The sequence below is a fragment of the Salvelinus sp. IW2-2015 genome, linkage group LG27 (genome assembly GCF_002910315.2).
Source record: "Salvelinus sp. IW2-2015 linkage group LG27, ASM291031v2, whole genome shotgun sequence".
Taxonomy (NCBI): Eukaryota; Metazoa; Chordata; class Actinopteri; order Salmoniformes; family Salmonidae; genus Salvelinus; species Salvelinus sp. IW2-2015.
In genome coordinates, this window is record NC_036867.1 from 29,427,422 (window position 1) to 29,450,153 (window position 22,732).

Genomic DNA, 22,732 nt, shown 5'->3' on the forward strand with positions numbered 1-22,732 from the left:
ATATGGGTGAAAATTATAAAATTCCAATAAGAAATACTGTTACAAAAAAAAGATTTTAATAAAGAAAATAATAGAAACCAGTGAAATATCAATGATAGGCTGCTGCCTTCCTGTTGTTGGCTGTAATTGAATATCAAAAGGCAGGAGTTGTGTTTCACTTTGAACCCCCTGGATGGACTTCTGGATGGACTTTCTGCTGACCAATGAATACTTGACTGAGTAAAATGTACAGAACACTATATAATAGTGTGAAATGAGATAGCTGCATTCGGATGGAGGGTAAGCCTATGTAACATCGTTCAGATGACTGACAATACAAAGAGGCTCCATCTTGTTGAATTGTTTATTTGCCCCTGCAATGTTGCAGAGCTTCAAGTCTCAATCAGCAGTGGGTTTCCATGGCTACCGAAGATGATGGACAAAACAGATCCACGGATAGACCCAATATCATCTGTGAATCTCATCAACAGTTCTTTGCAATGCATATTCATTTCAGGATCTCTCTTTTTGTAAGACACACAATAACCTGCTACTTGAAGGCTTTACCATTAACTTCTAAAGTCCTAGCAATTGTCCAGAACATTGAGCAAAATAACATTTGTTAACCTGATTCAAGAACTAAAAATCAGGCCTAGGCTTAGTTGAGTCTAGTTGAGTCTGAAATCTGTATTCTGCTCTGCAAACGGTAGCCTGTCTGCAGTGCACACATGAACATCAGAGCATGGAATAAAACAATTATGAGTCACATCCATTGCCTAACTGTTTATTGAGCCTTWCTAAATCATCCTCGATCAGCATCAATCATCCTTGGTACATTAACACACAAGCATAGCCTATTGACCTTCACTAACACTAGAAGAAAATTGTGAGTGAGTGAGTTTTTGTATTTCTAAGTCATAAAATATGTTATATGTCAAAGTTAAATAACCTACATTATGTTTACTTAACCTACAATATGATGCATGTACTGTTACTGCGGGTAATAATGTCTACAACACACTGTCATTTGGATCTAGAGGTGCTCAACCTATCCTAGTAACGTTAATTAATGAATTACTCTAAATTTGGACCAAGATGTGGCCATGGAATTTATTTTAGGTAACTAGCTAGTTTGCATCGGCTTTGGTATGGCAACATTGGCTTGCCAAAGCCAACTAGTTAGTTAGGTACACCGACTATCAAGTCAATAACAACATTAATAACGTTAATGACACTGACTGCCACCTGAAGCGTGACAGCTCGATAACATGTTCGCGTGCCGTGAAGTTAGGAAACCGTTCTAGCCAATAGTTGGAAACGACCTCGTGGGGGAAATTTATTGCTAGCTGACAACATTGGCTAACTGAAGCAATAGTTTCTACAAAATCTGTCAACTCACTTTGAAAGCCTACGAGATGCTAGCTAGTTAACGTTAGCATTCCTGTTGAAGTAGCTGCGGCAAAACGAACTAACGTTAGCTCGCGCTGGTATAATAACATAGCTAGCTATCTATCTATGTTAGCAACCACATTCACATAGCCAAGCACAAGGTGACGAAGTAAACAAACTGGCTAGTTAACAGGTAACTAAACACAATCGTAACAACCCAAGTAAGAATTTAGCTAGCTAGCTGGCTACCTGCTTACCTGTCGCATCCAGATGTACTTGTCACCGCGCGCAGGCAAGAGACTTCCAACGGCCCACGCGGAACTACTCTCATGAAAGGTAATATCGAGTTGCAAACATTCTGTTCGGAAATTAAAAATAGAAAATCGTTAAGGCAGAAATTACTTTTTCTCACCACTAACTACTTTACAGTAAGGCTATCGTGTTGCACAAGCAACAAGCTATTTTGCAGTTCAGTCACAGCCAGAAGGGGTAACCCAGACACGTCACAGGGATTATAAAACTGAAGCATCCGTTTAGAACGTTTTCTCTCCACCAAATATGGTAGTGAGAGGAAGTCCAGTGGAAGTTGGAGATGATAGAACGAGGTGAAATTGGGCCAACATTCTTCTAATTTTCTCATTGATGAAACATCTGATCTCAAAACATTTTTCTGTTTCCAAAACTATAATCTGTTACGAACACAGTGCACTAAGTTTTATAGACTTGACGCTTTGCCAAGGTTTAAAATTGCATTGTTTAGAACGAGTGGAGGTCGAATTGAGTTTGTGCACACGCGCACTTTACAGAGGAGGCGTTCCCTAACGGAAATATGCAAATCTATGCTACAACGCGCGAATGGGATTTCGCTAGCTCTCGCTTGGATTTGCCCACCTCCTTGCTTGTTCTGCCCCCTATGCTTCATTTGCTCCCACTGTAAACGACACAAATGAACTATCTTAGGTTACTTATAAATATCTTTGGTTCAGGGATTGCCAAAGGATGGTAAAGAAGGATGCACTTGACTACAGGGGGGTAGTGATATAATTATGCATTGTGTGTATTAACACTCAAAAGTTTGTAGTAATTCTAATTTTCAAAATGTCAATTGAATTTGTTGTCCAACTTGCACGTTGAAATGTTTAGATAAATATCACCGTCATCCTACCAATAGCTGTACTTGGTATGGTCCAAAAGGAACGTCAGCAGCACACGGAAGGGCAAGGGATCCGCTGTTGCCTAGGAAACAACTGTGAATCTCCCGGGACAAAATATGTAGCTAGCTAGCTACAGATTTCAATAAACAAGAAGCTCTTTCAGTGCCACTGAGATTGATATTCAGGATTTTTGCAATTAATTTAATATTCTTAATTTCGTATTGTAGTGTGGTTAATCGACACTGAGCTCAACATTGATAAATAAATAAATAAAAATAACAGCCCATCATCTCTGCAAAACTATAGGTGTCGATTAGTTATTAAAAAGATGGTGGTTATCAGAGCACTTTTATTTTTTCATTCTTTTTAAAATTTCTGTACAATTTATTGAATGAGATTCTATTTCTGTGTTGAGTATATTTTATTTGACACACACAGGCTACACACAATCACACACACACACAGTCGTTTATTTGCCATTTTCAAGTATTAAGTAATACATACATTGGAATGTTTTGTTGGAGCTCTCTCACATATAGGACAGTACATACTAATACAGTAAAAAGATCATAAAAAGAACATCAATTTAAAAAGTGCYTTGTGGTAAGATCATTAAAAACAGTTCAGTCATGCTAAAAATAGCTCAGGTTATTTGGTTTAACCATTTAATTAGGAATTAGAATACTAGAACGGACATGAACCTTGTTATTGAATTTTCTTTAACTAGGCAAGTCAGTTAAGAACAAATTCTTATTTACAATGACCGCCTACCCCGGCCAAACCCGGACAACGCTGGGCCAATTGTGTGCCACCCTATGGGACTCCCACGTCAGGATGTGATGCAGCCTGGATGCTGCATCACATAAACAAAAATGTAGAAAACAAAAATGTTGACATTTATGGTCTGTTTACATATATTGTAGAGGCTATTTATACAGAACATCTGTATTAAACCCCTATAAACTGTATTTATAATTATATTACAATATTTTAGGTTGACAAATATTCTATTACACAATTTCTGATCTATCACATGCCTTACATTTATTTTCCTGCAAAGTAAAATCAGGATTAGACCTCTACTTTCATTCATTCCAATATAGACCAATATTGCTGCCATTTTAACTGCATTCTGGTACTGTGTTCTGGGGTTTATGACATAGTCCCTAAGATCTCTATGGGTTTAACACACACACACACACACAACACACACACACACACACACACACACACACACACACACACACACACACACACACACACACACACACACACACACACATACACACCACTAAGGTCTCACTAAAAATGGACACCTCTGTCACCTTCATAGAGTAGCTCCTCTTCTATTAAATCAGCATATTCCTCATGCTCAGATGCTCTGCAGAAGCTCCCACTTGTTATGATATTTTGCAATGTTGCCAAAATGATTTAGCATCCATCTGCCACACAAACACTTCTGCCCTCAGCAAGTAGCAACAGTCAGGGAGGACCATGTAAAAAATATTCATGGAATGAGCAGGGCATGGATTGGCTCTTCTGAGTCCTCCCCACGCCATGCCTATGGCCTATTGAGTGAATGAACAATGAGCCAGCTAGCGCTAGCATGCACTGTGCTAAGACCAAAGGGCCAGCAGTGAAATGTGTGTGAATGCTAGCCTAGCACATGATCAGCAGCAGATGAGGGGGAACATTGACTCATCTTTAGGGATTGTCAAGGTCATCCTTTCAACTGTATAGTAAAGGCATGCTTTTTATGGTTAAGGAATAATTATGATTAATTATATGGGCAACCACTGAACATTTGTCCATTTTAAAAGGTTATGGAATTGTAGCCGACGCCGACAGTAAATGTCCCATGCGGGTCTCAAACCCAGGTCTCCAGTCTGATAGAAAACTTACTAACTGTTCCATAGGGTTAACACACTCGGGGGAGATCACAATTATCTTACCTAGATAAGGATCGCTACACTACCCTCCATTCAGGAAAGTACGTCCCACATTTCCCTATACCAAGTCCCTCCACATACAAGTCCTCTGATGGCCGCAAGGCACCAAATCCCACTTCTGACACCAATGTAGTAAATGGCGCACGCGTAATGCCATTGAAACTATGTGAGGGACCTATGACAATATTTTAAGTCTTACACAATGTCTGCTCTTTATTTGATGTGTAAAACAAAATTGGAAAATCCTTTTGAGAGACAGTCATAAGCTGCTTATTAGCCTGTGATATTGCTTGGCAGACATCTTGTATTGTCCTGAGCATCTTGTCAAAGTTATCTTTGTTATGTTGTTGTCAGTTTGGATTAATTGGCGATACATCGCTATTCGGTTATCAAGCATATCTTAGATAATTAGGCACCACAGCAAGTGACCCAAGCAAGTGACCGTCTCTGCCATTTACAGTTTTTAACAATCACTTTGGCACTAATTTCAGAACCTTGTGGCCATTTTTCAAAACTCTAGACACAAAACTCAAAACGGTCATCACTTGTCACAGGCTGTACAATTGTTCAAAACATTGCATTGTGCATTCATATCTTTAAAAGAAACCTTCCACTGCAGAATCATCGTTCAATTAACTCATTTAAAAGCCTTGGCCTCATGCATGTCAACATCAGAAGCCTCCTCCTAAGTTGGCCTTACTCACCGCTTTAGCACACTCTGCCAATCCTGAGTCCTTGCCGTTTCCGAATCCTGGCTTAGGAAGGCCACCAAAAATTCTGAGATTTCCATACCCAACTATAACACTTTCCGTCAAGATAGAACTGCAAAGGGGGAGGAGTTGCAATCTACTGCAGAGATAGCCTGCAAGTTCTGTCATACTTTCCAGGTCTATGCCCAAACAGTTCGAACTTCTAATTTTAAAAAATTAATCTCTCCAGAAATAAGTCTCTCACTGTTGCCGCTGCTACCGACCCCCTCAGCTCCCAGCTGTGCCTGGACACCATCTGTGAATTGATCGCTCCATCTAGCTTCAGAGTTTGTTCTGTTAGGTGACCTAAACTGGGATATGCTTAACACCCCGGCAGTCCTACAATCCAAGCTTGATGCCCTCAATCTCACACAAATCATCAAGGAACCCACCAGGTACAACCCTAAATCCGTAAACATGGCACCCTAATAGACATTATCCTGACCAACTGCCCTCCAAATACACCTCTGCTGTCTTCAATCAAGATCTCAGCGATCACTGCTCATTGCCTGTATCCGCCACGGGTCCGCGGTCAAACGACCCCCCTCATCACTGTCAAACGCTCCCTAAAACACTTCTGCGAGCAGGCTTTTCTATATCGACCTGGCCGGGTACCCTGGAGGATATTGACCTCATCCGTCAGTTAGGATGCCTGGTCATTCTTTAAATGTTACTTCCTCACCATATTGACAAGCATGCTCCGTTCAAAAAATGCAGAACCAAGAACAGATATAGCCCTTGGTTCACTCCAGACCTGACTGCCCTCGACCAGCACAAAAAACATCCTGTGGCGAACTGCAATAGCATCGAAGAGCCCCGCGATATGCAACTGTTCAGGGAAGTCAGGAACCAATACACGCAGTCAGTCAGGAAAGCAAAGGCCGCTTTTTCAAGCAGAAATTCGCATCCTGTAGCTCTAACTCCAAAAGTTCTGGATACTGTAAAGTCCATGGAGAACAAGAGCACCTCCTCCAGCTGCCCACTGCACTGAGGCTAGGTAACACGGTCACCACCGATAAATCCCGTGATAATCGAAGACTTCAACAAGCATTTCTCAATGGCTGGCCATGCCTTCCTCCTGGCGCTCCAACCTTGGCCAACAGCCCCGCCCCCCCGCTGCTACTCGCCCAAGCCCCCCCAGCTTCTCCTTTACCCAAATCCAGATAGCAGATGTTCTGAAAGAGCTGAAAACCTGGACCCATACAAATCAGCTGGGCTTGACACATCTGGACCCCCTATTTCTGAAACTGTCCGCCGCCATTGTCGCACCCCCTATTACCAGCCTGTTCAACCTCTCCTTCGTATCATCTGAGATCCCCAGGATTGGAACTGCCGCGGTCATCCCCCTCTTCAAGGGGGAGACACCTCTGGACACACTGTTACAGACCTATATCATCCTGCCCTGCCTATCTAAGTCTTCGAAGCCAAGTCAACAAACAGATCACTGACCATCTCGAATCCCACCGTACCTTCTCCGCTGTGCAATCCGGTTTCCGAGCCGGTCACGTTGCACCTCAGCCACGCTCAAGGTACTAAACGCACATCATAACCGCCATCGATAAAAGACATTACTGTGCAGCCAGCTCTTCATCGACCTGGCCAAGGCTTTCGACTCTGTCAATCACCATATTCTTATCGCAGCCTCAGTAGCCTCGTTTTTCTAATGACTGCCTTGCCTGGTTCACCAACTACTTTGCAGACAGAGTTCAGTGTGTCAAATCGGAGGGCATGTTTGTCCGGTCCTCTGGCAGTCTCTATGGGGGTACCACAGGGTTCAATTCTCGGCCGACTCTTTCTCTGTATACATCAATGATGTGCTCTTGCTGCGGGCGATTCCCTGATCCACTCTACGCAGACGACACCATTCTATATACTTCCGGCCCTTCCTTGGACACTGTGCTATCTAACCTCCAAACGAGCTTCAATGCCATACAACTCCTTCCGTGGCCTCCAACTGCCTTAAAACGCTAGTAAAACCAAATGCATGCTTTTCAACCGTTCGCTGCCTGCACCCGCACGCCCGACTAGCATCACCACCCTGGACGGTTCCGACCTAGAATAGTGTGGACATCTTAAGTACCTAGGTGTCTGGCTAGACTGCAAACTCTCCTTCCAGACTCATATCAAACATCTCCAATCCAAAATCAAATCAAGAATCGGCTTTCTATTCCGCACAAAGCCTCCTTCACTCACGCCGCCAAACTTACCCTAGTAAAACTGACTATCCTACCGATCCTCGACTTCGGCGATGTCATCTACAAAATAGCTTCCAACACTCCACTTGCAGCAACTGGATGCAGTTTATCACAGTGCCATTCGTTTTGTTACTAAAGCACCTTATACGACCCACCACTGCGACCTGTATGCCCTAGTCGGCTGGCCCTCGCTACATGTTCGTCGTCAGACCCACTGGCTCCAGGTCATCTACAAGGCTATGCTAGGTAAAGTGCCGCCTTATCTCAGTTCACTGGTCACGATGGCTACACCCACCCGCAGCACGCGCTCCAGCAGGTGTATCTCACTGATCATCCCTAAAGCTAAACCTCATTTGGACGCCTTTCCTTCCAGTTCTCTGCTGCCTGCGACTGGAACGAATTGCAAAAATCTCTGAAGTTGGAGACTTTTATCTCCTCAACAACTTTAAAAATCTGCTATCCGAGAGCTAACCGATCGCTGCAGCTGTACATAGTCCATCTGTAAACTACCCACCCAATTTACCTACCTCACCCCCCATACTGCTTTTATTTATTTACTTTTCTGCTCTTTTGCACACCAGTATCCTCTTCTTGCACATGATATCTGAATGATTTATCACTCCAGTGTTAATCTGCTAAATTGTAATTATTCGATTTATTGCCTACCTCATGCCTTTTGCACACATTGTATATAGATTCTCTTTTTTTCTACCATGTTATTGACTTGTTTATTGTTTACTCCATGTGTAACTCTGTGTTGTCTGTTCACACTGCTATGCTTTATCTTGGCCAGGTCGCAGTTGCAAATGAGAACTTGTTCTCAACTAGCCTACCTGGTTAAATAAAGGTGAAATAAAAATAAAATAATTTTTTTTTTTTATCGTGAAATACCATAGGAACGTTCATTTAGATCTCCCACACAGAAGATACCGATAGTTTCACTGTGTAGTTGTTCGTACAATCATTAAATATTGTAGTACAAAATATGTGACACATGTTTCATTATGTTACTACACATAAATACATCACTGTAAAATGACTAGTAGAGAGAATACTACAGACACAGTGGAATCATTGAACAAAATATGACATTTATTGATGAAATACAATACAATCACAACATAGGTTTCTTTGAATCAAAGCAAAAATAATTAGCTACAAAAAAAGAAAAAAATACAGTAAAACGTCAACTTCAGTGTTCCTCACCTGGCTTACTGTAAAAAGCAAAACAAAGGATTGATTTCTGTACTTCTATATTTCCATCAATCCTGTCTTGTGGATTTGGCCACAGGTTCTCATCCACATCACAATGGATGTTTCCATTAGCCAAACATCTTGGGAAGAATCTTCGGGCATGGCGAATCCAGGCCTGACACTGATCTGCCGTGATGTCATTGCATGCGTCATCCATGGCCTGGAGAAGGGCGGCTTGTTCATGAGGGCGCCTATCATATACCTTCCACCTCCATGTGTAGAAAAATTCCTCAATCGGGTTAAGGAAAGGAGAGTATGGGGGTAAGTACAGGGTGGTAAATTGTGGTTGGGCCTGAAACCATGCTTGCACCATATGAGCATGGTGGAACCTGACATTATCCCACACAATGACATAGGTCATGCTATCAGCTCTACAGACCTGATTTAGCTCATCAAAGAAGATTACATTCGAACAGCAAATCATRTGGCTGCCTGCAACTCAATATATAGAGTATATAGAGTAGAGAGCTTTAGATGTTGTTCGACCAAACATTAGAACAGGCAAGATGAGTAATCTAAGCAACTTTGACCGTGGTATGATTGTTGATGCCACACATGGTGATTCGAGCATCTCAGAAACAGCTGYCCTCCTGGGATTTTTACGCACTACAGTCTCTAGAGTTTACAGTGAATGGTGCGATAAATTGGTGCAAAAAGCATTCAGTGAGCGGCAGTTCTGTGGGCAAAACACCTTGTTAATGTGAGAGGTCAGAGGAGAATGTCCAGACTCATTCAAGCTAACAGAAAGGCCACAAATGCTCAAATAACAGCTGTTTAAAACAGTGGTGTGCAGAAGGGCATCTCTTAACGTACAACACCGTGAATAATTCAGGCTGTTGTGGAGGCAGGGGGGTCCTACCCAGTACTAGATAGGTGTACCTAATAAAGTGGCCGGTGAGTGTACAGTAATGTCAAATCTGAAAACATGGTCTGGAAAAGTGGTGCACGTGACCATAGAAACAGTGTCTGATGAAGAATGATGATGAAATATTACATCCGTAGATAATGTAGTCCAATTGGTTCATGTTACACGGTAATTGGTGTCAATGGATCTCATTATCCTGAAACTTTTATGATCTAAACATGGAATATTGTTCGTCAGTTTCCATAAAACTATGCATTAAGAGTAATGCAACAGTTACTTATCATTTTGATCAGTTGTATCAATTGATAGTTAGATCATTGTAATCAAATGAATAGACAGTAATCTCAGATGTAATGTGTGAATTGTATTTTGAAATGGTAATACTTTGATGTTAAGTTGTGTCATTTTGAACAGGTGATTTTAGTTCAATGAACAAATTATCTTAACTTGATGTGTATTGTATCCAAGCAATTGGAAAAAGTGTTAGAGTTTTGAAAAATTTGCATTTTGATCACTGGTTGTGAGTTTTGTGTCTAGAGTTTTGAAAAATGACATCAAGGTTCTGAAATTAGTACCAAAGTGATTGTAAAAAACTGTAAGTAAGCTTAATTCACAAATGGAACTTCGTTACTTATCAGTTTGTCATTGGAATTTCCTTAGCAAACAGAGCAAGTCAGTGTTTGTGTCCCAAATGGCACCATATTGCCTTTATAGTGCAATACTTTTGCATGACACCCTATGGGCCCTGGTCAAAAGTAGTGCACTACAAAGGGAAAGGGTGCCATTTGGGACATACACAGTGTCAGATATGTGGAAAGTCTTTTACAATCGTGCTAATGTTTGACGGTACTAGAGTCAGATGTAGTTTGATTCTGCTGACTGTGAACATACCCTTACATACACAGCCGGTTACTTCTATGTGTGTGCGTACGTGTGTGCATACCTGCGTGTGTGTGTCACAAGTTAGAAGGTTTCACAAATAATGTGCTTAGAAACCTTGTCAGTTAAGGATTTCAAGGCAGTGGAAAAATTACTCTTTATTTTAACACAATGTGCTGAATTCGCCTCTGAAAACTCAAAATGAGGCTCATGTGCTTTTCCTTAAGTGGAAAGTGAAGATTCTCCGACAACGGAAATTAACAAATACATCCCAGACCTTTAACCTCAGGGAATGATGTTAACACTTAAATGGTTGAATATTTGATAAATATATGTTATTGCATGTCAGGTATGCAACTGCATGGATAACAACACAACAACATGTTAATTAATCCCATCTATACTGTACTTTTCTATTGTGTGTAACAAGAAATAAGTATATGAATGGCCTCATGGTATTATAACAGGGAGTTATTGTAAATACTTTGTTTAATGAATTTGAGGGTAGATTTAAGGGTATCCTCTTCACCTCAGAAAGCCCACTAGTGACAACTAGAGCAGGCTACCAGCTAGTGAGAGGAATCCTTTATCCTGGAAGATATAGATTCATCACAACACCTTCAATATCCATATGTTTGACATTGAAATTAAAGTTTGATATTCAAATATTATATTGGATAAAAATATAAACACAATATGTAAAGTGTTGGTCCCATGTTTTATGAGCTGAAATAAAAGATCCCAGAAATGTTCCATATGCACAAAAAGCTTATATCTTTCAAATTTTGTGCACAAATGTATTTATCCTTTGCCAAGATAATCCATCCACCTGACAGGTGTGGCAGATCAAGAAGCTGATTAAACAGCATGATCATTACACAGGTGCACCTTGTGCTGGGGACAATAAAAGGCTGCTCTAAAATGTGCAGTTTTGTCACAGAACACAATGCCACAGATGTCTCATGTTTTGAGGGAGCGTGCAATTGGCATGGTGAGTGTAGAAATGTCCAYCAGAGCTGTTGCAAAAAAAAATGGAATGTTCATTTCTCTACCAATGTCGTTTTAGACAATTTAGCAGTACGTCCAACCGGCCTTACAACCAAAGACCATGTGTAACCATGCCATCCCAGAACCTCCACATCCGGCTTCTTCACCTGCAGGATCGTCTGAGACCAGCCACCAGGACAGTTGATGAACCTGAGGAGTATTTCTGTCTGTAATAAAGCCTTTTTCTGGGGAAAACTCATTCTGATTGACTCCCCCATTGGGTGGGCCTAAGCCCTTCCAGGCCCGACCATGGCCAGTCATGTGAAATCCATAGATTAGGGCATAATTTATTTAAATTGACTGATTTGCTTATATTATGAACTTTAACTTAGTAGACTCGTTGAAATTGTAGCATGTTGCGTTAATATTTTTGTTCAGTATAGATTCTGCTACAGTACACTCCAAATAGGTTATTTGATTGTTCCTATATGAGAACCCTTTTTGGTTTCAGATAGAACTATTTTTTATTCCAGGTAGAACCCTCTGTGGAAAGGGTTCTACGTGGAAACCAAATAGGTTCTACGTTGGAAACAAAAGGGTTCTGCCTGGAATCAAAACGGGTTTTTAAATGGAGGATAGCCGAATAACCCCTTTAGGTTCTAGATAGCACCTTTCTTTCTAAGAGTTTACTACACAGCATATGAGACAACAGACAAAATCTGTTTATCAGAATGTAAAAAAGACTCAAAACACATCGATGAGAGACAAAAACATAGGAGTAGTTTTATACTGACAGTGGCAAGGCTGTAACAACGACTTAGAAAAACTGTCTATGCCTGAGTCACGCTCATCCCTAAGGGTCTCCCTATTGATTTCACTGCAGAGGAGACTTTACCGTAGTTTTGCAAATACCTCTCTGTGCCCCTATGTGTTTTCAGGTGAGGAATTGTATGGGTATGGATAGACCATATAATTAAAAAAGAACACAGAACAGGAACATAAAGTACTGTACAGTATCTCAATATCTAAATATCAAAATTAACATCATATGGTTCTCCACAACTGAAAGACAGCAGGGTAGTATCTCTCCCATATGACATCCTGACCTACTAGCCTGGACTACACAGTCTCCGACACTCGTYGGATGTGGCAGGGCTTGCAAACTATTACAGACTACAAAGGGAAGCACAGACGAGAGCTGCCCAGGGATACGAGCCTACCAGACAAGCTAAATTACTTCTATGCTCGCTTCGAGGCAAGTAACACTGAAACATGCATGAGAGCTACAGCTGTTCCGGACGACTGTGTGAGCACGCTCTCCGCAGCCGATGTTTGTAAGACCTTTAAATAGGTCAACATTCACAAGGCCGCAGGGCCAGACAGATTACCAGGACATGTACTCCGAGCATGCGCTGACCAACTGACAAGTGTCTTCACTGACATTTTCAACCTGTCCCTGACTGTGTCTGTAATGCCAACATGTTTCAAGCAGTCCACCATAGTCCCTGTGCCCAAGAACACTAAGGTAACCTGCCTAAATGACTACCGACTCGTAGCACTCACGTCTGTAGCAATGAAGTGCTTTGACAGGCTGGTCATGGCTCACATTAACATCATTATCCTAGAAAACCTAGACCCACTCCAATTTGCATACGGCCCCAACAGATCCACAGGTGATGCAATCTCTGTTGCGCTCCACTCTGCCGTTTCACACCTGGACAAAAGGAACACCTATATGAGAATGCTATTCATTGTCTAGAGCTCAGCGTTCAACACCATAGTGCCCTCAAAGCTCATCACTAAGCTAAGGACCCTGGGACTAAACAGCTCCCTCAGCAACTGGATCCTGGACTTCCTGACAGGCTGCCCCAGGTGGTAAGAGTAGGTAACAACACATCTGCCACACTAATCCTCAATACAGGGGCCCCTCACGGGTGCATGCTCAGTCACCTCCTGTACTCCCTGTTCACTCATGACTGCACGGCCAGGCACGACTCCAACAGTGGTAGGTCTGATCACCAGCAACGACGAGACAGCCTATAGGGAGGAGGTCAGAGACCTGGCCGTGTGGTGCCAGGACAACAACCTCTCCCTCAATGTGATTAAGACAAAGGAGATGATTGTGGACTGCAGGAAAAGGAGGACCGAGCACGCCCCCATTCTCATCAACGGGGCTGTAGTGTGGCAGGTTGAGAGCTCCTTGGTGTCCACATCACCAACAAACTAACATGGTCCAAGCATACCAAGACAGTCGTGAAGAGGGCACAATAAAACCTATTCCCCCTCAGGAGACTGAAAAGATTTGGCATGGGTCCTCAGATCCTCAAAAGGTTTTACAGCTGCACCATCGAGAGTATCCTGACGGGTTGCATCACTGCCTGGTATGGCAAATGCTTGGCCTCCGACCGCAAGGCACTACAGAGGGTAGTGCGTACGGCTCAGTACATCACTGGGGCTAAGCTTCCAGCCATCAAGGACCTCTATACCAGGCGGCATCAGAAGAAGACCCTAAAAATTGTCAAAGACTCCAGCCACCCAAGTCTAGGTCCAAGAGGCTTCTAAACAGCTTCTACCCCCAAGCCATAAGACTCCTGAACATCTAATCAAATGGCTACCCAGACTATTTGCTTTGCCACCCGTCTTTTACACTGCTGCTACTCTCTGTTATTATCTATGCATAGTCACTTTAATAACTCTACCTACATGTGCATATTACTTCAATTAACCGGTGCCCCCGCACATTGACTCTGTACTGGTACCCCCTGTATATAGCCTCGCTATTGTTATTTTACTGCTGCTCTTTAATTATTTGTTACTTTTATTTCTTATTTTTTTKGTATTTTTTTTAAAGCTGCGTTGTAGGTTAAGGGCTTGTAAGTAAGCATTTCACTGTAAGGTCTACACCTATTATATTCGGCACATGTGACAAATACTATTTGATTTGATTTGATTAGGATTGGTGAAAAGGTTACTGTGTGATTTTGTGTGTTGTACTTAGTCAATTGAAAATGGGCTTTAAAGGTTTGAAAAAACAGTCTTTTTGATGATATGAGTTTTGTAGTAAGACATGAAATTTGAACACATACTTGTGAAAATATTATTAAAGCGATAAAAAAAACTGTAATGCAAAGGAGGCCATACAGGGCAGAAGTGTGTGTGTGTGTGAGTGTGTTTGCGTGTGTTACGTGCATTTGTGTGTGCGTGCATGCGTGTTTACATTTGTGTTTGTGTGCATGCATTTGTGTGCATGTGTATATGTGTTTGCGTGTACAGTATGTGTGTGTGTGTGTGTGTGTGTGTTGTGGGCTTCTATCCTCTGTCAGTCACTTTGATTGATTGAGCCTAGCTCAACTGGGTATTCCCCATTCTAGTTTTGCTATTCATGTGCATTCCACTAATCACTATGTCTAAGTAATGATGGATTTGCGGTTTCCCCATAGTCATTCCTTATGCTCCAACGATAGCTGATGTGCTGAGTGTTGAATACTTGTCAAATGGCACCCTATTCTCTATATATTGCACTACTTTTGACAAGGGCCCATAGGTAAAGAAAAAATATGAAAAAGGAAAACAAAAATGAGCATTTCTTATTGGACATTTCCCGGTTGTCCTTCCCTGTTTCGATACATTTTCTTCCGTTTAGTGTGTGCTGAACATGCCCCTTGTGTTTGAATTCAAGACCGTAGTGTCACAGCAGATGTGTTTCAAGTATGGCTTCTTTCCTCCAGGCTGTTCTTCATATTTTTTCTAAGACCTCTCTCTAAATGCAAGTGTGTGTGTGGTGTGTGTGATGTGTGTGCGTGTGTGTGTGTGTGTGTGTGGTGTGTGTGTGTGTGTGGCGTGTGTGTGTGTGTGTGTGTGTGTGTTGTGTGCTTGTGTGTGTGTGTGTGTGTGTGTGTGTGTGTGTGGTGTGTGGTGTGTGTGTTGTGTGTTGTGTGAATGAGATTCGTGTCAGTGTGTGTGCTGTGCTGTGTGTGTGTGGATGTGTGTGTGGTGTGTGTGGTGTGGTGTGTGATGTGTGTGGTATGTGGTGTGCTGTGTGGGGTGTGTGTGTGGTGGTTGTGTGTTGTGTGAGTGTTGTGTGTGTGTGTGAGTGTCAAAATCAAATGTTCATCTGGTCACATACCCATGGTACAGATGTTAATGCGAGTGTAGGCGAAATGCTTGTGCTTCTAGTTCTGACAGTGCAGTAATATCTAACAAGTAATATAACAAATTCACAACGACTACCTTATACACACACATGTAAAGGGATGAATAACATATGTACATATAAATATATGGATGAGCGATGGCCGTGCAGCATAGGCAAGATGCAGCAGATGGTATAGAATACAGTATATACATATGAGATGAGTAATGTAGGATATGTAGACATTATTAAAGTGACGTTATTTAAAGTGATTTAAAGTGACACTGTGCAAACTTGATGATAGAGTTAGAGGCAYGCATGGCCACGCAGTGACTAGTGATACCTTTATTAAATCCATTTATTACATTTTTTAAAGTGGCCAGAGATTTGAGTCTGTTTGTTGTCAGCTGCCACTCTATGTTCGTGATGGCTGTTTACCAGTCTGATGGCCTTGAGATAAAAGCTATTTTTCGGTCCCAGATGCGCCTGTACTGACTTCACCTTCTGGACGATAGCTGGGTGAACAGGCAGTGACTCGGGTGCTTGTTGTCCTTGATGATCATTTTGCCCTTCCTGTGACATCGGGTGCTCTAGGTGTCCTGGGGGGCAGGTAGTTTGCCCCCAGTGATGTGTTGTGCAGCCATCTGGTCTGCGCATGCTCTGAGGACGCGGCTAGGGATGCCGTCTGGGCCGGTAGCCTTGCGAAGGTTAACATGTTTAAATGTTTTACTCACGTTGGCCATGGTRAAGGAGAGCTCACAGGCTTTGATAGCGGGCCGTATCAGTGGCACTGTATTGTCCTCAAAGCGAGCAAAGAAGTTGTTTAATTTGTCTGGGAGCAAGACGTCCCCGACGGGACTGGTTTTCTTTTTGGAATCCATGTCTGTGTGTTTTCGCCCGTGCCTGTGTGTGTGCCCGTGTGTGTGTGTGTAATGAGTACTGACATTTACAAGATGCTAGCTGGGAAAATAGACTGGTGTAATTAGAGGAAGACACTCTCCCTCCCCAAAAATGTTAGTGAAATGCTAATGTCAACAAAGTGAAGTCTGTATTGTTTTTGTCGCAGGGTCATTAGTGGAGCGGGGCATCTTGTCTCAGTATGGCACCCTGAAGCTGCATGGCCACCAAGAAATGTCACAACACACAGCTCAGAATCAGGGCCTACAGTATATTACCGKAAATTAATTTGATTGGTTAAGCACTTTGAGCTCAGGAAAAACAACTTTTAAATCCAAGAAACAGGCAATATGTGTACTTGTCACCATCATCAGTGCCCACTTCTGATAGAACTTAATAGTAAGCTATACAAGACACAAAGAAATCTATGACCGTTATTGAGTTTCGCTCTCTTTCCCAAAGAGGTTCCATCCACACTGTACAGTAAACCTCTTTATATTATGAATGTATCAAGGTTGCATTAATAGTTGAGAGCCTGGAAGTGACTGTGCTCCAAAACCTCACTTCTTCTGCTCCCTCTGCTCCTCTAAGGGTGTGTCCTAAATGGCACCCCATTCCCTATATGGTGCATTACTTTTGACCAGAGCCCTATGGGGCCTGGTAAAAAGTGGAGCACTATATAGGGAATAGGGTGCCGTTTGGGATGCATATCAAGGCTGTGAACCCTGCTTAGCAGTCTCCTCTTGGCCCTCAGGATTTAGCTTATTTTTAAATATTCAATAAAGCATAAGGATCGGAGAGAATTTGGGCTAATTACGATCTGTCGACGTCACGCTCACTCATGCTCACTCTGCTCAGCCCAAACCACCAGCCCAGCAGCACACTATGGTGTAGAACAGTTAGACAGCAAATGCTGACTGGCGACATGGGTTTTTGTGAATTAAAAATTAATGGCTGAGGTTGAAGTTATGCGTGATGAGTGAGTGTGTGTGTATGTGTGTGTGTGTGTGTGTGTGTGTGTGTGTGCATCTGTGTGTGTGTGCTTGAGTAGACAACTACTTACATGCCATGCACAGTCTGAGAGACAATAATAACCTGTCTCAAAGCGCTCCATCAGTTTGAAATATTGATGGTGCTGCAGCTACAAAGCTGCTGCGATAGGTTACATGGACAGTTACTATGACTAAGGGAATGAGAGAGGCAGAACCAAAGACTATGTTGGAAGGACGATGTGCAAGAAATAGACTAGTGACATGAAATATTACAGTAGAGTGACCTGCATCCCTTTAAGAATAGAAAAAAAGAAAATCTCCAATCAATCTCAAATTTTATGAGAATAGCTCAGTGAATAGAACAAACACCAGTTTTTTTGTGGCTTTAAGTATGAAAATATAGTATGTTCTCTCAATCTATCTCTCTATCCACATTACTGTAGTGGTAATGGGGCGGCAGGTAGCCTAGTGGTTAGAGCGTTGGGCCAGTAACCGAAAGGTTACTGGCCCAAGCTGTCCCCAAGCTGTCGTTCTGCCCCTGAACAAGGTGGCAGACTAGCCCACTGTTCCCCGGTCGGCTGTCATTGTAAATAAGAATTTGTTCTTAACTGACTTGCCTGGTTAAATTTAAAAAATGATGATTGATGTAGCTGTGCATTCAATTGCTCAGTGAATACAACAAACATGAAGGAAATGAAAATAAGTGTCACGCCCTGACCATAGTAAGCTGTTTTTTCTCTGTGTTGGTTGGGGCGTGATAGGGACTTGGGTGGGTCATCCAGGTGTTTTGTATTTCTATGTTGGCCTGATATGGTTCCAAATCAGAGGCAGCTGTTTATCGTTGTCTCTGATTGGGGATCATATTTAGGTAGCCATTTCCTCATTTGTGTTTGTGGGATCTTGACTATGTGTAGTTGCCTGTCAGCACAATTTTGTATAGCTTCACGTTTCGTTTGTTATTTTTGTTGGTTTGTTTGGTGTTCATTCATTAAAAGAGAATGTACGCATACCACGCTGCGCCTTGGTTTCATTCTACGGACGTTACAGAAGATCCCAGCAACAAAGGACCAAGCAGCGTGCCCAGGTGGAAGAAGTATCCTGGACTTGGGAAGAGATCCTGGATGGAAAGGGATCCTGGACTTGGGAGGAAATCCTGGCAGGACAGGATCACCTTCCTTGGTGGGAGTCGCCTAGGAGCATGAGAGGACAGCAACGACGTCGGGGAGGAAGGCCATAGAAACCCCAAGAAAATGTTGGGGGGGAACATGGAGCAGTTGGCGGAGCCGAGGAGTGAACCAGAGCCAGTCAGGAAGTCGAGTGAGGAGCTCGACGCAAGATTCTGGAGAGAGGTGCTGGCGTTGAGAGTGCTGCAGAGCGTGCGTGCTGAGGTGCGTGTCATCAACTCGGTGCCACCTGTACCGGTCCCACGCATCAGGTCTCCAGTGCGCCTTCACAGCCCAGTGATTCCTGTGCTAGCTTCCCGCACTTGCCGGGCTGGAGTGAGCATCCAGTCAGGAAGGGTTGTGCCAGCTCTGCGCTCTAGACCTCCAGTGCGCCTCCACAGTCCAGTACGTCCTGTGCMTCCTCTCCTCACTCGCCCTGAGGTGTGTGTCATCAGCCCAGTAACACCTGTACCGGTCCCATGCATCAGGTCTCCAGTGCGCCTCCACAGTCCAGTATGTCCTGTCCCTCTTCCCCACACTCGCCCTGAGGTGCGTGTCATCAGCCCGGTGCCACCTGTACCGGTCCCACGCATCAGGCCTCCAGTGCGCCTCCACAGTCCAGAGCTTCCGGCGACAGTTCCCAGTCCAGAGCTTCCGGCGACAGTTCCCAGTCCAGAGCTTCCGGCGACAGTTCCCAGTCCAGAGCTTCCGGCGACAGTTCCCAGTCCAGAGCTTTCTGGTTGACGTTTCCACAGTCGCGGAGCTTCCGGCGACGTTTCACAGTCCGGAACATCCGGCGACGTTTCACAGTCCGAAACCTCCGGCGACGTTTCACAGTCCGGACCTCCTGAGACGGTCCACAGTCCGGAACCTCCTGAGACGGTCCCACAGTCCCGGAACCTCCTGAGACGGTCCACAGTCCGAACCCTCCTGAGACGGTCCCACAGTCCGGAACCTCCTGAGACGGTCCCCAGTCCGGAGCCTCCAGCGACGGTCACCAGTCCGGAGCCTCCAGCGACGGTCCACAGTCCGGAGCCTCCAGCGACGGTCCACGGTCCGCAGTCCGGAGCCTCCAGCGAAGGTCCGCAGTCCGGAGCCTTCAGCGACGGTCCGCAGTCCGGAGCCTCCAGCGACGGTCCGCAGTTCGGAGTCTTCAGCGACGAGCTGCAGTCCAGAGCTTCCAGCGGTGGTTCCCAGTCCAGAGCCTCCGGCGACGATCTACAGTCCGGAGCCTCCAGTGGTGGTTCCCAGTTCAGAGCCTCCGGCGATGATCCACGGTCCGGTGCCTCCAGTGACGAAGCCTCCAGCGGCGGTCGGCGGTCCAGAGCCTTCAGCAGGGGATCTCAGTCCGGAGCCTCCGGTGACGATCCACGGTCCGGTGCCTCCAGCGACGAAGCCTTCAGCGACGATCTGCAGTCCAGAGCCTTCAGCAGGGGTTCTCAGTCCGGAGCCTCCGGTGACGATCCATGGTCCGGTGCCCTCCAGCGACCATCCACGGTCCGGAGCTTCCGGCGATGATCCCCGCACCAGAGCCGCCATGGAGGAAAACGTATCTGCGAGCGGAGTGGGTACTTCGTCCCGCACCGGAGCCGCCCCCGACGCCCTGCGTCATCCATCATAGATGCCCACCCGGACCCTCCCCTATTGAGTCAGGTTTTGCGGTCGGAGTTCCCCCCTTTTGGGGGGGGGGGGGTACTGTCACGCCCTGACCATAGTAAGCTGTTTTTTCTTTGTGTTGGTTGGGGCGTAATAGTGACTTTGGTGGGTCATCTAGGTGTTTTTGTATTTCTATGGTGGCCTGATATGGTTCCCAATCAGAGGCAGCTGTTTATCGTTGTCTCTGATTGGGGATCATATTTAGGTAGCCATTTCCTCATTTGTGTTTGTGTGATCTTGGCTATGTGTAGTTGCCTGTCAGCACAATTTGTATAGCTTCACGTTTCGTTTGTTATTTTTGTTGGTTTGTTCGGTGTTCATTCATTAAAAGAGAATGTACGCATACGACGCTGCACCTTGGTCTCATTCTAACGACGGACGTGACAATAAGCTATGTTCTCTCACATTACTGAATTGATGTAGCTGCCCATTTTAAAGCTCAGTGAATTAAACAATTATAAACATTTTCACAGTCATTAGTGTCTATTAGTCATCATTCAAGTCCAGCAACTACTGTAGAGTATTACTGTTACTATGGTAATATGCAACAGGTGGTGTGGACCAATAAAAAGCTATATTTGGTTTATGCTCAGTTTATACCCTTGCAGCCACTAATTGCTCTAGTTTTTCAATAGACATAATATGTATACAGAAGCTAATGGATACAGTATGTATGCAATGGATCCAGTAACAAATGCTTGCAGTAGCTTATGATGCATGCAGCACCTTCAGAAAGTATTCACACCCCTTGACTTCTTCCACATTTTGTTGTGTTACAGACTGAATTTAAAATGGATTTAATTCAGATTTTGTGTCACTGGCCTACACTTGTCACATAATGTCAAAGTGGAATTATGTTTTTTGATATGTTTACAAATTAGTTGAACATTTAAAGCTGAAATGTCTACAAAACATGCATCATGTTTGCAATAAGGCACTAAAGTAAAACAACACAAAAATGTGGCAAAGAAATTGACTTCATGTCCTGAATACGAAGTGTTATGTTTGGGGCAAATCCATCACAACACATCAATGAGTACCACTCTTCATATTTCCAAGCATGGTGGTGGCTGCATCATGTTATGGATATGCTTGTCATTGCCAAGGAGTAGGGATATTTTTAGGATTTAAAAAAATGGAATAGAGCCAAGCACAGGCAAAATCCTAAAGGAAAACCTGGTTCAGTCTGCYTTCCAACAGACACTGGGAGATTAATTCACCTTTCAGCAGGACAATAACCTAATAATCAAGGCCAATAAATACACTGGAGTTGCTTACCAAGACGTCATTGAAAGTTCCTGGGAGGCCTAGTTACAGTTTTGACGTAAATCGCCTTGAAAATATATGTTTAGACTTGAAAATGGCTGTCTAGCAATGATCAACAACCAACTTGACAGAGTTTGAAGAATGAAAATAATAATAATGTGCAAATATTGTACAATCCTGGTGTGCAAAGCGCTTAGAGACTTACCTTGAGAGACTCATAGCTGTAATCGCTACCAAAGGTGTTTCTAACATGTATTGACTGTAATCGCTACCAAATGGTTATGTAAATTAGATATATTTTGCTAAAATGTCTAAAAACATGCTTTCACTTTGTCATTATGGTGTACTGTGTGTCGATGATTTAAAAAAAATATATATATATATATACTGTATATATATAGAATTCAGGCTGTAACACAACAAAATGTGGAATAAGTCAAGGGGGTATGAATACTTTCAGAAGGCACTGTACAGTATATACATTTAATCGATTGATGTGAAAAATAGAGCAGATACTATATGTTGATGTTGTTATTGTTGTTGTGTTTTCCATCTCTCTCTCTGGCCAGGCACAACACCAGTGAGGACGGGGTGGTGGGTGGCAGGTCAGTGTGAGAGAGGAGCCAGGAGCGAAACCACCCACACACCTCCCACAAGCCCTGCCAGACCTGCCAGTCATACATACACACACACACACACACACACGCATCAACACACGCACGCATGCACACCACCACACGCACACACCTACACACATTGAATTTGTATGTTGCAAATTTTCATGTCGACTTTCTTCAAGTATTAACGCTGTAGGAGCATCATAAAATCTACATGCAAAATTGCCATTTTAGCCTTTGGTACCTGGTACCTGATACCTGACAATGATGTCATTAATGACAATGTGTTAACTGTGATATGTAGGCCTATCACCACTTAAATGAGCCTTATCCACCTTGTGTTCTTCAAGTCAAGTGTTTAGTGGGATCAAATATTGAATTGTATCTTAAAAGTAAAATAGTCAAATGTTGCTGTTTAATTTTCCTAATTAGAGTCTAATTAAACATACTGTTTCAGATACACACAATAGTATAATTCTACTATTGAAAGATGTTTGCAAAATGATATCAAGCTGCAGAAAGCTTCAGTGAACACTTCCATGTTGACTGTTCTCCATCTAGTGGGCAATTCTGGTACTTCTTGTATCATATTGTAAGCTCTAGTTCAGA

General features: G+C 43.4%; 1 protein-coding gene and 1 long non-coding RNA gene across 11 annotated transcripts in view; both read right to left on the reverse strand.

Moving 5' to 3' along the window:
* The window catches only part of LOC111953310 (muscleblind-like protein 2a), an 81,622-nt gene extending 79,757 nt beyond the window's left edge, over nucleotides 1-1,865 (reverse strand). For 9 of the 10 annotated variants that reach the window (XR_011474269.1, XM_023972517.2, XM_023972515.2 and 6 more), the window contains exon 1: nucleotides 1,626-1,865. The gene's annotated coding sequence lies outside the window, so the exon portion shown is untranslated. Of the gene's footprint in view, nucleotides 1-1,617 lie in introns of all 10 variants that reach the window. The other variant, XM_023972510.2, reaches the window with a different exon arrangement.
* The window catches only part of LOC139023115 (uncharacterized), a 227,590-nt gene that overhangs the window by 79,757 nt on the left and 125,101 nt on the right, over nucleotides 1-22,732 (reverse strand). The window lies entirely within an intron of this gene.